Raw genomic sequence first — 15,179 nt, 5'->3', positions numbered from 1 at the left:
CTGTCTGCACTCCTGTGTACATTGCAGAAGTATTCACAGTAACCGAAACATGAAAGCAACCCAGAGGTCCATCGGCATGTGAATGCATCAAAGAAAATGTAGTATTTCCATTCCTTAAAAAAGAAGGAAATCCTGTCATTTGTGACAACATGGATGAACCTAAAGGACATTACCTTAAGTAAAATAAGCTAACCAGAAGCACAAATACTACACGATCTCGCTTCGGTGAGGACTCCAAAAAGTCAGACTCACAGAAGCAGAGAATAGAATGGGGGTTACCAGGAATTGGGAGGAAGAGGAAACTGAGGTTTTGGTCAAAAGGTGTAAACCTTAAATTACGCAAGAGGAATAAATCCTAGTGATCTGCTGTATAGCACAGCACCTGTAGTTAGCAATACTGTATTTTATACATAAAAATTTGCTGAGAGGTAGGTCTTATGTTAAGTGTTCTAATCATACAAAAAATAAAGAGGGCGGAAAGAAACTTCTGAAGGTGTTGGATATATTTATGGCATTGCCTGTGGCGGTGATTTCATGAGTGTGTGATTACTTCCAAATTCATCAAGTTGTATAGCATATTGTATATCAGTTATACTTTTAAAAATTGTTGTTGCTTGATGACAGGGATTTACAAGGAGCTCATAAATATTTATTGACTAAGTATTTCTTGAATTTGTGGACAAACTACACTTTTTTTCCACTCCTGGAAATATGCCTTTAGGAATTTTCTGGGGGCAGGGAATATTTAAAGCAAGAAAAAAACAAAGATCTTCAGTTGTATATATAATAATACATTTTGATAATTTGAATTCATCAAAAATAGTTTATTCATCCAATTGATACATGTATTATACCACTGAAAGGTAACATGTAAATTATTATGGCCAAGTAATTTATCTTTTGGGTATTTATATGTGTATTTTTTATTTGGGTCATAAAAATAATGTTGGTAATCAGAGAAATATATTTATAAGATACTTCTTCTTGTGAAATATAGAGACACACGTATTTTGGCATCTTAAAATTAGTATGAATCAAACAGACCTTGATAGTTTTTAAGAAATAATTTATATGTAGCAGAGTATAGATTACTTTTCAACTTATTAGATGTTTTCTTTCTTTTTTCTATTTTTTTAGTAGACGTTTTCTAATTGTAGTTTTTAAAGTTTTATATTTAGGTTACCTACAATAAATATCTTTAAAATAGTACAAAAATGTAATCAAAGACTTACATTAACAAATGGTGTATCCTACCTTAGAATACATTGAAAGGAGTTGTTATAAGTGGTTTTTCCAGAATGGTGAATGGTATGGTATGTGATTATATCTCAATAAGGCTGTAAAAGATGTAAAAAATATTTTAAAAATTTTAAAATTAAAAGAAGTTTTTATTTTTTTTTCCAAAGTAGAATAGGTAACTTTATGTGGTAATTTAAGCAGTTTTTCTTGCAAGTCTGTTTTGTAAACAGTGTTTGGTTTTATTTTATGCCCTTATTTATCAACCCATGATATATCTGACCATTTCAATAGTCATTTTTATGAGAACAGGAAGAATTATAAGTTTTGGTTTCTTTCTTTCTTTTTCCACTGCTGTTCTCCAAATTCAAGCATCCGTGCTTCCTGCTTGCGAGACAGTTACTGCTGTCGCTTTCTAACTGGTCTTTTTGCCTTTTCCTTTTTATTATTCAACCCATTCTCCATACTATAGGACAGTAAACCTCTCAGAAGAAAGTATTAATAACTCTGAACAAAGGCCTTTGCCTAACAAGATAAAGGTCAAGTTCTATTTTGATCTGGCTCCTACTTCTTATCCCAACATTGTATTCCATTTGCCTGGGCCTCAGAGATGTTAACGCACATTTCTTCTGCGTTGTCTTGTGATCTCTGCTCATTTTCTTTTACCAAAAAACGCTACCTGTCCTGTGATTTGAATCATCACCCTGAAGTGCCCTCTTCTCTTCTCCCTTAGTAGTTGATGAGTACCTTTCACACTGCATTTATTTTATTCATCTCTTCTGCAAGATTGTAAACTTCTGAGGGAAAGGGACCATATGTTTTATAAATCTGCGATTCATAAAGCACCCTGCTTCAAGCCCTGTGTGTATGGGATGATAAAACGTTATTGAGACAGCAGCTCGAGGGTATATCCTGGAGCTTTAGATACAATTAAGAAAAGGATACAAATTCATCATGTACAGTGCTTAAGGTGCAACAATTTTTACATGTGGCTCCTATGAAGATTTTACATGTGGTTAGAAATTTGTAGGTTCCAAAGTATAATCTGAGCATTTGTGATAGTTCTCAAACTGTGTTTTGTGGACTTTAAGTTTCTTTGTATTCATGTAGAATACATAGAATGTTGTTTTAATGTTCCTTACCTGACTAATGACAAGATTGATTTGGTATGTTAGCTTGAATGTTTACTGTAATAAGTCTCTTTACCATTCATCTGAAACAAGAAAGAAAATAGAGATGCCTTTGGGAAAGTAATAAATTACCTGCATGGTGAATGCAACAATTTGAGAGATGAATGAATTTGAAAGTTTTGTTAACAACTTCCCAGAATTGATCTTTAAGTCATCATATTGAATTACATGGAGTAAAAAAAATTTTTGAAGGGCATCATCTCACAGATTTCCTTAAGTTTCTCAAAGGTGACCCCATCCCTGTCAATTCTATTTCCTAGGAGTATTTAAAATTAAATAGCTTACTAGGCTAGTAGACGTTCTAAATGGGACTGAAATCAGAATGATGAATTTTTTTTTTTATGGGGATATAGTTCTGGTGCTCAGAACAGCATCTAGAAATGGAGTAAGTTTCTGATTTTTCAGGGATTTCTTCCCCCCCCCCCCCCAAATCTGGATATCATGTATATCTGGGTTATAGCTGTGGAATTAATTCAAAGAAAGAGATAGGTTGAGGTTCCAGGGAGGAAACGGTTTTATAGAACCAGCATCTTGAACCATGAATACAGTCACCACCGTAGACCCTGAAAATAGGGGCCCGTATGGTCTTGTGTTTATGGGATTATGGTTTCTAAATCCTCCTTACTTGTGGTAAAATGTGATGTGCAATTTGGATACTATTCTTTTGGCAACTGAATAGGTTTGAGAAGTTAACCTTACAGGCCATCCAGGTATATTTTAGGTGGTTAGTATACAAAGCCTTTACTTATTATCTAGGTCATAATAAGAAATAGCCTTTTATTTTTTAATGGTGGCTAAATATTTGATCCTTCAGTCTTTTTTGTTTGTTTGTTTGTTTGTTTTGTTTTGTTTTTGTTTTTTATATTGCAGACAAAGATTTTGAAGGAAAGTCCAAGTGTTTACCCTAATAGAAATGGATAAAGCCTGACAGTGAATGGCTGTGAATTCTGGACAGTGAATGTTAAATGTTACTTTGACAAGTGTATTAAAAATATGTGCACGGGGTTTATATTAATAATGAGTCCATGCTAATTTGCTATTTTCACAATAATTTCAGTAAATAAGAAATAGATAAATAACACTTTCATTTTATTTAAGTACTTCCATGGGTTTCTATTAGGGTGAATAGTATTTGTTGGAAAGTTGCATATAATTTAAACCTAGTCCGGTGACCACAGAATGCTATTTTCTTAGTTTTTAAGTCTTAGTGTAACTTGAGAGAAGGCAAAAGTAGCTGTTTCTTTGTCATATATATATATATGTATATATATATATATATATATACATATATATATATATACACCAAAGGATAGACAGTTGACCTTTGAACATGGAGGTTAAGGGTACCAGTCCCTGCAGAATCGAAAATCTGTGTGTAATTTTGAGTCCCCAAAACTTAACTGCTAATAGCCTACTGTTTACTGGAAGCCTTCCTGATAACCGTGAACAGCTATGTGTGTTACATACTATAGTCTTATTCTTAATTTTCTCGTATTTCTAGGCTACATGGTTCTTCCGTTTTTTCAAATTGTTGCAGATCTCCAAAAAATTTTCCAATATATTTACTGAAAGATAGTGGAGCTACACAGTTCAAACTTGTTCAAGGGTCAGTGGCATTCCTTTTACTCCTTGTGCAGATCCCAAGAGTAGTCCTGTCATGGCCACAGTTTAATACAGTGACATGAAAAATGCTGGTTTTAGAGTCTCAAGTTTGACGTTTGAGCTGTAGCTCACCAAAGAGACTGTTTAACTTGAGCCTCGAGCTTCCCTATCTGTAAAATAAGGACATAACCTACATCAGAGGAATATTATGCAAAAAGTAAAGGAGAAAGTAAGTTTGTTGTCACCCAGTGAAATGTTCTAGAAAGATAATGTTTTATTGACAATACTGTTAATTCTGTATATTCCAAAAGAATTAAAATAGGTTTTTGGATGACTACTGTTTTACTCAATAGCACACCCTTCTAAATTAGGACCTCTCTTCCACACATTATGCATTCTTCTTTTTTTGCTTCTCTTCCACTTGAGGAGTTTTCACAAACCCTGCTCCACGCTTTTGAACTCCTTTCAAGTTTGAACCCGTTACCATCTGCCACCTACTGACCCACTTCTCTCTGCTTCCTTCAACTGTGCTCTCCCCATACAGACTTGCTTATTTTTGTTGGGTGATTAAATTGGCCGTCATTTGATTTTTCCAAGATCTAGATTAATACAGGGTTATAAACAGCAGCTCCCGAATGTGTGTGAACTATAAAGCAAGATAGAGAGGGGCCCGTAAGTAATAATACTCTTTTCTCCCCCTCAGGAAGACAGTTGTCAGAGAAAACAATGGATAAAACCCCAAATGGACTTGCTTTTCCTTTCGTTGTATAGTATTTAGAAGTTTGTAAAGTGATTTCTGATTACATATCCAGGTTAAAAAAGTTTTCAGTATAAAGTATTAGTTTGTAAAGTGACTCACCATGTATGAAAGCACTTCAAAATGCATGCCCTTAACTACTATTTGAATTTTTATAGGTTTGTAGTTTTGCTGACTGCAAGAAAATAAAAGGCCTAGTGCCAGTTTTTACTGGGTCAAGATTTATTTTAATGTATCAACATTTCCTCAACGTTTTGATACTTTAAAAAGTCCTAGAGATTTTCCTGCAAAAAGGCTTCACAGACTTTATTCCAACAAGGAAAATTCAGGGTACTTATGCCATGGTAGTAACAAAAGCAGTATATTTGGTAAATTTGTTTACAGAAATGGCCAGACTATCCTAGAGATGTATTTTTGTTTAAAGAGGAAGGGACTAGTAATTATATTTGTACAGCTCCAGGCAGAGGAGATTTGACATGTGATTTAAAAACATACTGTTAGTCTTTCATGAAATGATCAGCAGATGGGTTGACCAAGGCAATTGGTCTGACACTGTGGAGGCTTCCTTCAGTCATGGTTTGTTCAATGTGTTATAGGAGCACACTGACTGAATTTGAATCCCAGGTCTACCCCATAACTGTTTATGACTTTGGGCAAGTCACTCCATGGCTCTGAAGCCTTAGTTTCTTCATCTGTAAAGTTGAATAGTATCTGTTTTATAGATAATGATTAAGTGAGATAATGTATGACTTAGTATGATTGTTAAAAAACAAAAATAAAAACTGGCATCTGCTTGCCATCTAATTAATAAAAGTTCATTATAATGTCTGGGATTTAACCCTCCAAATAGTAGTTTTAAAAACTTGCATTTCTGGGGCACCTGAGTGGCTCAGTTGGTTAAGCCACTGCCTTCGGCTCAGGTCATGATCCCGGAGTCTCAGGATTGAGTCCCACATCGGACTCCTAGCTCCACGGGGAATCTACTTCTCCTTCTGACCTCCTCCCCTCTCATGCTCTCTCTCACTCTCTCTATCAAATAAATAAAATCTTAAAAATCAAAAACAAAAACAAAAACTTGCCTCTCTAACGAGTACACTTTCTGTTTGCCCATGTGGCTCAGTCAGTTAAGTATCTGACTCTTGATTTCGGCTCAGGTCATGATCTGAGTCGTGAGATCAAGCCCTTCGTGGGGCTCCGGCTTAGTGTGGAATCTCTGACTGAGATCCTCTGCCTCTCCCTCTGCCCTTCCCCCATCCGCTGTCTCAAATAAATAAATAAAATCTTAAAAAAAAAAGTACACGTACCATGATGCGCACGGAGTGATGTATAGAATTGTTGAATGACTATGTTGTACACCTGAAACTAATATAACACTATGTTAACTATATTGGAATTTAAAAACTTGCTTAAAAAACTTGCACTGCATGTTGAGAGTCATTAAAGTATGGAAATATATTTAAGATTTCTTTAAAATCTTTAGGAAGCCATGTTAGAGTCAAAACAGTGTTTATGGGGCGCCTGGGTGGCTCAGTGGGTTAAGCCTCTGCCTTCAGCTCAGGTCATAATCTCAGGGTCCTGGGATCGAGCCCTGCATCGAGCTCTCTGCTGAGTGGGGAGTCTGCTTCCTCCGCCCTCTCTCTCTGCCTGCCTCTCTGCCTACTTGTGATCTCTCTCTCTCTGTCCAATGAATAATAAAATCTTAAAAAAAAATCAGTGTTTATAACTAATAGACTGAATTTGAGAAGGATTGAGACACTGGTGGTGTGTTTTGGACAAGTCTGAATCCTGACTCTTGACACCTGCTTTGTTGACTTTGGACTAACCATCTTACCTCCTAAGGCTCAGTTTTCTCATCTGTAAAATGGGGATAACTCAGTAGGGTTGGTTTTGAGAATTGAAAGACTAAAATCATGGAAAGCACTTAATGTTGTTCTTGGCACAGTAAGTTTTAGTTATTGTTAGTCCGTAGATACCTTTTAAACATGGCCTTTAGTACTTGTGAGAAGTATAGGCTAAATTTTTTTGGAGTAATAGTTAATGTTGGAATTTTGGAATTGATGCTTTTTTTTTTCCCATTTGTATAATGCTTATCTAGTTGACTTAAGATAAAATACTAAAATATTTTGAATCTCCTATTGTCCAGATAGCACTTAATTTATATTTGGAAAAACACATTTTTATATATCATCTACTGTGGTCAGAATGTTTATTTTCCCCTCTAAAATTCATATGTTGAAATCCTAACCCCCAAAAAGATGGCATTAGGAGGTAGAACATGGTGCTTAGATCATGAAGGTGGAACCCTCACAGTGGGATGAGTTTCCATATAAAAAAGGCCTGAGAGAGATCCCTTTCTCTTTCTGCCATCTTTGGTATAGTGAAAAGATGGCCATCTCTGCACCAGAAGGTAGGTTCTCCCTGGATACCGTATCTGCATGTACCAGGATCCTAGACTTACTAGCCACCACTGTGAGAAATCAGTTTTTGTTGTTATAATCACAGCCTGAATGGACTAAGACAGTATCCCTTTTTTGGAACAATTTTATGGCTCTGTACTTATAATCCAGTCTTTAATCATGTTTCTGCTTTCCTTCCTGCATCATTGCCTGAGAGTGACCCAAAGGAGAAGCAGGGAAAGCAGGAGGAGGCAGCGTCAGTAGATGGTCAGCCTTACCTTGATCAGACGTACTCGCAGGACTAAAGCCCTCGGCTAAATTGATTCATGTATACTTTTTGAAGTATTACCAATAGAATAATTGTTATTGCCTTTTTACTATTGTGGAATATGTGGACAAGATTTTAAAGGAAATCTCTACTTTTCCCACCATCCTTCAGTGATTTTTTTTCAGAGCCATGATTCATCCAGTAATTTTTCCAAGTGGCAGCTAATAAAAGATTGGCAATTAAATAGTTACCATAGGGGCCCCTGGGTGGCTCAGTGGGTTAAAGCCTCTGCCTTCAGCTGAGGTCATGATCCCAGGGTCCTGGGATCAAGCCCTGAATCGAGCTGTCTGTTCTGCGGGAAGCCTGCTTCCCCCTTTCTTTCTGCCTGCCTCTCTGCCTACTGTGTCTCTGTCAAATCTCTGTCAAATAAGTAAATAAAATCTTGAAAAAAATAAATACTTAGCATATATTGTAGGCATAATATTCAGTATAGAGTTAAGTTTATCCTATATAAAGTTAATTTTTTTTTTTAATCTTCTGTTTGGTGCCCTTTTTGTTTAAAGAAAGTTGTTTAATGGCATAGGGATTTTACATTTGTAGGAATTTTCTAAGTTTATAAGACCTTAATGAGCAAACACTGTAGTTTGGTAGGTTCTTAGAGTGAGAACTTGAGAGTTTTGGATAGATAAAACTTTGGCTTTGTTACCAACGATTTGTCTTTGAGTTAAAAACCAAAACCTGATGACTATTAGCCCTTGTACTCAAACCATTACTGAATCACCAGATCCGCCTTCCCTGTAAATCTACAATTACTTCACGGATAAAAGGGTCCCCCAGCTGCCGTCCAGTGTGTGTACACACACAAAGGAAGTGTAATTATTTATGTTTAATTCATCATGTCCTGATTTTGTGTGGCCTTGAGACCTCCAGCGCCCCTCCTTACCATGTAACTTCCTCTCTTTCTCCTTCCCTTTCTTCCTTCCTTTGGATGAGTACTGATAGTGCTGCAGAACCTGGTTAGGCAGATAGTGGTTTAGAGCACAATTCCCTACTTAAATTATTTCAAAGTTCTATATTTAGATTGCCTTTGCTTTGGTCATATGTTTCTTTTCAACTCTTAATTAAGAACACACTGTTTATAAATTAAATTCCTGTGAGAAAATATGACTCATATTGAGAGATCTTGTTTTATTATCATATGACATGTTCTGTAGGCATGCAGCATAAAAAAGGCGAAAAACACCTGACATCCATCTTCATTTTATTTGATTAACACATTGCCGGAAACTGTGACTATTTAAAAACTTTTTTTTCTGTGTTAATTAAAATAAAAGTAATTAAAGACCTAACTAAAATAACTTAAATAATGAGGGATAAATATCATACCAAACATGAAGTTTAAAATACAGGTAGCTAATTAATTGTCATAATAGTGTGATCAGGAACGCACATGCTATTTTCCATTTTTCTACTCTGTTGTCTTGAATGTTCTGGCAATCTTTGGTTACGAGGTAGACATTTTTTCCATACTACTTTTTTTTTTTTTAAGTGAGAAAAACATTTTCTAGTAAACCCCATTGGCCATAATTGCCTCATATACCTATGCCTAAATTCCTGACTGGCAGAGTAAAGATTACTTGTCATGGTGGCTTGACCTAATCAGGATTCAGTTCCTAAGAGGAAGAGAGTGAGTGTTCTGCCAGCAAGTGAGAAGGGGAAGGTGTGTCTTTGAGAGGGCTATCACGGTGGATGACACAGCTAGGGAAGTTCAGAGTTCTGTTAATTTCTACAGGCTTCCTTATGGGATCACAAAATATAGACAGGTATGCCTTGATTCATTCAATGTATGTTTATTGAGTATCTACTGTATTCTAGTTATTCTCTGTCCTAAGAATAGAGCAGTGACCAAAAAGGGGAAAAATCACTGTCCCTTTGAAGCTTACATTTTCCTGATGAAACAGACAAAGAGTATACAACCATTCAACTTCCTATGAACTGTGCTGAGAAAAAGCTGAACCAGAGAAGGGAACTTGGAAGGTTTGGGGCAGGGATGTATGAAATTTTAGATTATGTCCAGGGAACCTTTCACTCAGAAGATGATTTAAGTAAAGGCTTAGTTGAAGTGGTACATACAGCTCTCTGAGGAGAAGAGTATTCTAGTCAAAGCCCCTGTGGGTGAATGAGAGAGAGTCACAGGAAGTGAGGTCAGAGTGAGGTGCACTAGATGGTTTTGAGCCAAGAGGTGAACACATTTTATGTGTTCACCGAATCACTTTGGCGGTTGTGTTAAGGAGAGCAAAGGGCATTAGAAACAGAAGTGGGGAAAAACCAAGCAGGAAGCTGTTGTAATAATCCAGAAGAGATGATGGTGACTTGAAAGGGGCAGTGAGAAATAGTTGGATTTTAGATATTTCCAAGGCAAAGCCTACAGAATTTGCTGACAAATTGGATGTGGCCTGTGAGGAGAGGACAGGCATCTAGGATGCCAGCCAGGTTTTTAGAATGGAGTTAATATTATCTGAGATTAGAAGGAACAGGCACTTGGTCATTGACATGTTAAATCTGAGATGTCAGATAAACAATTTATAGATGTCAAATGGAGATGTCAAATAAACAGTTGGATATGTACATATTTTTAAAAGATGGTTCAATATATATTTTTAATAGGGTAACTTTGGTCATTAATATAAATAGGGAATGTCTTTTAAAAGAATATAAATTTAAAAACAAAAACCATACGAGAGTAAGGGTAAAGTGTATATGGGGAGGGATATTTTATGTTCTGTTGACCAAATACAGGGAAATATTGGAAGGAATCTTAGGATAGACCAATGGGGGGGAAAATTATGCACTGAGCATTTATTTAGTGCCCAATATATTCTAGTTTCAGAAATTGCACAAGAAATATACTTATTCTTTCAATCAGTACCTCATTCCTGAAACCCCAACCTTTGTCAAAAATATGCATGAAAAGTAAAATGCACCACAAGGACCAGTGGTGTGCATGGATTTAGTTTCTGCTTGTTCCCTTTATAACATGATGCAACATTTCCTCTAAAGGACGTCTCTTAACCAAGAAGCTATCGCCCCCAGCCCAATTTCCTCAGTATTGTACTATAACTATATAACTATAGGTAAGACTCAGGCGTAATATTCAGTAGTGATCCAAGCCAGGAGAAATAATTGCTATTATGTACACAGACACACACACACACACACACACACACACTATATATATAATGTATCAGGATGAGTGGTTTTTCTTTTGAAGAGGAATTAGTCCAAGATGCCCTTTAACCAGATTTTCAGTCTGTGTATATCACATAAAGTGCTGAGAAGCACCTTATAAAATACCTTTTATATTATAGATAATAAATATTTAGATAGAAAATTTGATTTAGAGCATCATTAACATTTCTAACTTATTTTTAAACTTTTAAAAACCCTATGCTGCATGAAGTAAGTGTTGCTTGATAATACGTGCCTTACCTCTAATGCAAGGTTGTTGAGAAAATTGAATTATCATGGGTTTTGTCAGATCAAAGTATTGTATAATGAGTATAAGGAATTGTTTATTGGGCAAACAAATTTTGCTTTAAGGTGGGTTAGGCTTTTCTCATCAAACTTTTGGCCAATCAGAATGAGTATATAACCATTAGCCTATAAGACCAATGAGGGGAAATGCTTAGGATTAGAGGGGAAATACTGTCTAGTCAGAACCTGAAGTATATTGAATTACTTCAGTTTGCCTGTTTCTCATGTTAAGTAATTTTTGCAACGTGACCATCTCCCATGAAAGAGTTCTGCAGATTTGCAGTAATTAAGCAAGCATTTATGCTAGTTTTGAGACCAAATTGACAGTAGATATGAATTAGCCTCATTCTTTGGTTGACCGAGCTCTAAGTTTTTATCTACAAATCTACCTTCCATTTCCGTGGAGTGTATCTCTTTATGTGCTCCTTTGCTTTTGTTTTTGAAGAGGAGATTTAGGAAAATCTGTTCCCCACAGTTTAGCATTTGTTCATGTGTGCAAGTTAAGATGCTTACCTAAACAATATTCTTATCAAAGTAAAACTCTGTTTTGCTACAGCGTGGCAGCTTATTTTTTATTATGCAATCAGGAATATATTTATATTTTAAAGCATAATACTGAAATGATCTACCAAGAATCCACCAGCTGACATGGAACCAGAACTTGACTAATAAAGTCTACATCTACCAGCATACGCCTCTTCTTCCCTGTGGTGCTGCCCTTACTGCCCTCCCTGACCCCCCGACCCCCCAATCATTCTTCAAGTTCGTGTTTATCATTTACTCTTTAATAATACTGCTGTTATCACATGGGTCTTTAAGTAATATGCTATTTAATTTTACTTTTTTTTTTAAAGCTTTATAAAAATGGTAGCATTCTGCATTAGCATTCTGCATCTTCTGAGACTTGCTTTTGTTCTTTGTGTTTTTTTTTGAAATTTATTATCATATGTAGTTTGTAGTTCATATATTTCACTGCTGAGTAATACTTCATTGTATGAATGTATTTATTTTCTTGTTGGTAGATATCTGGATTATTGTTGCTGTTGGGTATTTTTGTTTGCCTGTTTCTGGGCAACTATATTGAGTTTGATGTATATCTGTACGTTGATACAGATATGTTTTCGCTATTAAAAGCATTGCTAAGGTCTGCGTTCTTTTATATGTGTTCTGGAGCACACGTGTAAGACTCTAGAATACATACCTGGGAGTAGAGGTGTAGAGAATTATGAGCATTATATGAATATATTAACCAATTATACAAATTAATGCCAGTTGTTTAACATATCATTGGGCCAGTTTAAATACCACGAATAACAACCAGAAGCTCCCAGTGAACCAAATCATTGCCAAAACTTGGAAATCTCAGGCTGCTTAACTTTTCTGAATATAGTAGCAACAAAATGACATCTTACTATTTTGCTTTTCTGTGATTGCCAGTGAGATTGAACCTCTTTTTATGTGATTACTCAACATTGGTATTTTTCTTTCATGAATTTCTCATTTATGTGTTTTATCCATTACATACTCAAAACTATGCATTAAATATATATATTTTTAAAATTTTAAAAATTAAAAAAAAATAAAATAAAATTTAAAAAATTTTTAAATAACACAATGAGGAGGAAAAATTTCCCCCAACCAATTTTTCCCCAACCAATCACCCATTCAGGGGTGATGCTTAATCACCCCTGAATAAATGAGTGTATATTTCCTACAAACAAGGACATCATCCTATAAGCCACAATAAAGCCATCAAAATCAGGAAATTAACATTGATGCATTACTACCATCTAATCCTCAGATCTCATTCAATTTTCACAAGTAGTCCCAATAATGTCCTTTATAGCAAAAGGATCTAGTTCAGAAGCACAGCTTGCATTTTACTTGTCACATCTTTTCAGTCTCCTTCAATCTGGAACAGTTCTTCAGTCTTTGTTTGGCTTTCAAGACCTTGGCACTTTTCAAGACTCTGCTGTATAAGCCACCTATTTTGTAGAATGTCTCTACCTTTAGGTTCAGCTGCTGTTTCTTAATGATTACGTGCTAGTTAATGTATATTTGCAGGAATATCACGGATGTTATGCTGTGTCTTCTCTTTGTATCTTGTCAGGTGACACATTTTCATTGTGACCCATTACTGTGTATGTTTACTTGATTACTTGATTAAGATGGTGTCTGCCATGTTTCTCTACTGTGAAATTACTCATTTTTTCTCTGTGTTTAATAATTGTTTTGTGCAGAGGTACTTTAAAACTAAGTGACTGTCTCCTTCCCCATCAAGCTTTCATTTAATTAATTAATTTGTATTAGTATGAGTTCATGATTCTGTCTTTTATTCAGTGAGCTCTGATCAGTAACTGTTGTTCCTTATTTTGATGCTCACCTTGCCCCAATTTAGCCAGAGGGATTCCTTTAAAGTTGGCTTCTGTGTTCTTTTGATATGTCATTCATCAATCATGCTGCTACTTCCAATTTCATTCCTACACGAAAGTTTAGTCCCATTTTTCCCTTTTCTTTTTTAATATCCCCTTCTCTAACATTAAGAAACTTGCCTATAATTAGCCTAAATGTGTTTACTTAATTTGACCAGTTCCACTGGGTGTCCTCAGTCTGCCATATCCATCACACCCTCCTGCCCAAATTCTCTTTAAGCTTAGAAGACCCTTCATGTGGAGGCCCCCTTCACCCTGTTTGGATTCCTGCATTCCTACATGCACCGCACAGTGCATCATTTTATGGGCACCCTCCTGCCCCTGATCAGTCACTCACATCTGCTGTTAGATCGCTGGTGGGCAGGTCCTGCTCCAACCCATACCGCTCTGCCAAAGCTTGGACTCTGACTCCCACACCTCACTTTTCCCTCCATTCCAGCATGGTACCAGCCTCATCCTGCTCAGACTCTCACACCCCTAATCAGGGATACGTTTTTGTATTTTGCCTATTTTTATTTTTATTTTAAAGATCTCATTTATGTATTTATTTATTTATTTATTTGAGAGGGAGGCACTGCACCTGAGCATGAGCAGAGGGAGAAGCATCAGGAGAGGGAGAGAATCTCAAGCAAACGCCCAACTGAGCCAGAAGCCCTACACAGGGCTTTCTCTCGTGACCCTGAGATCATGACCTGAGCTATAGTCAAGAGTCGGAAGGCTTAACCAACAGAGCTGCCCAGGCACCCTTACATTTTGCCTAATATTTTATTTTTATTTTTATTTTTTAAAGTTTTTTTTTTTTTTTGTAGATTTTATTTATTTGACAGAGAGATCTCAAGTAGGCAGAGAGGCAGGCAGAGAGAGAGGGAAACAGATTTCCAGCTGAGCAGAGAGCCCGATGCGCGGCTTGATCCCAAGACCCTGAGATCATGGCCTGAGACAATGGCAGAGACTTTTGCCTATTTTTAAATAAAATGTTATAGGATACACATACGTGTGCACACACACATATTCCAGCCACCGTTTTTTTTTTTTTTTTAGGCAATGTGCTTTGTGGTATTGTAGTTAATCTTTTTTTAAATTTCCTTGTTGTGTCTGTTGATGAATGAAAGTTTTTAATTATAATGTACTTGAATTTATTAATCATATGCTTTATAGTTAGCCCTATTCTGTGTCTTAAGTTTTAAATCATCCGTACTCTGAATTCATAAAGATAGTCTCTTATGTTTTTTTCAAATATTAAGAACTTGTATTCTCAACTTAAAATTTTAATCCCTCTTGAATTTATTTTTCTTTTCTTTTTTTTTTTTTTTTAAAGATTTTATTTATTTATTCGACAGAGAGAAATCACAAGTAGATAGAGAGGCAGGCAGAGAGAGAGAGAGAGGGAAGCAGGCTCCCTGCTGAGAGCCCGATGCGGGACTCGATCCCAGGACTCTGAGATCATGACCTGAGCCGAAAGCAGCGGCCCAACCCACTGAGCCACCCAGGCGCCCTTGAATTTATTTTTTACATGTTGTGTAGGAGGGATTCAATTTCTTTTTATCCCTCAAATGAATAACCAATTCTTTCAGCACTGTTGAATGATTCCTTCTTCCTTCAGTGATCTGCAGTGTTGTGACTTTTGTCAAATATCAACTCATAAAACCTTTTGAATTTCAATCGGCATTGCATTAAAATCAGTTGAATTTGGGGGAAAATTTTCATTTTATGATACTGAGTCTTTCTTTGATGAATATGGTATGTCCTCCTGTTTATTAGGTC

The 15,179-nt window shown here is 36.1% G+C and overlaps 1 protein-coding gene across 3 annotated transcripts in view; it reads left to right on the top strand.

Moving 5' to 3' along the window:
• The window catches only part of NRIP1 (nuclear receptor interacting protein 1), a 96,905-nt gene that overhangs the window by 25,709 nt on the left and 56,017 nt on the right, over window positions 1-15,179 (top strand). The gene's annotated exons all lie outside the window — the stretch shown is intronic.

Source organism: Mustela nigripes, chromosome 2 (genome assembly GCF_022355385.1).
Source record: "Mustela nigripes isolate SB6536 chromosome 2, MUSNIG.SB6536, whole genome shotgun sequence".
Classification (NCBI taxonomy): Eukaryota; Metazoa; Chordata; class Mammalia; order Carnivora; family Mustelidae; genus Mustela; species Mustela nigripes.
Note: the sequence above shows the minus strand (reverse complement) of the source record. Positions and strands in the feature narration are given on the sequence as shown.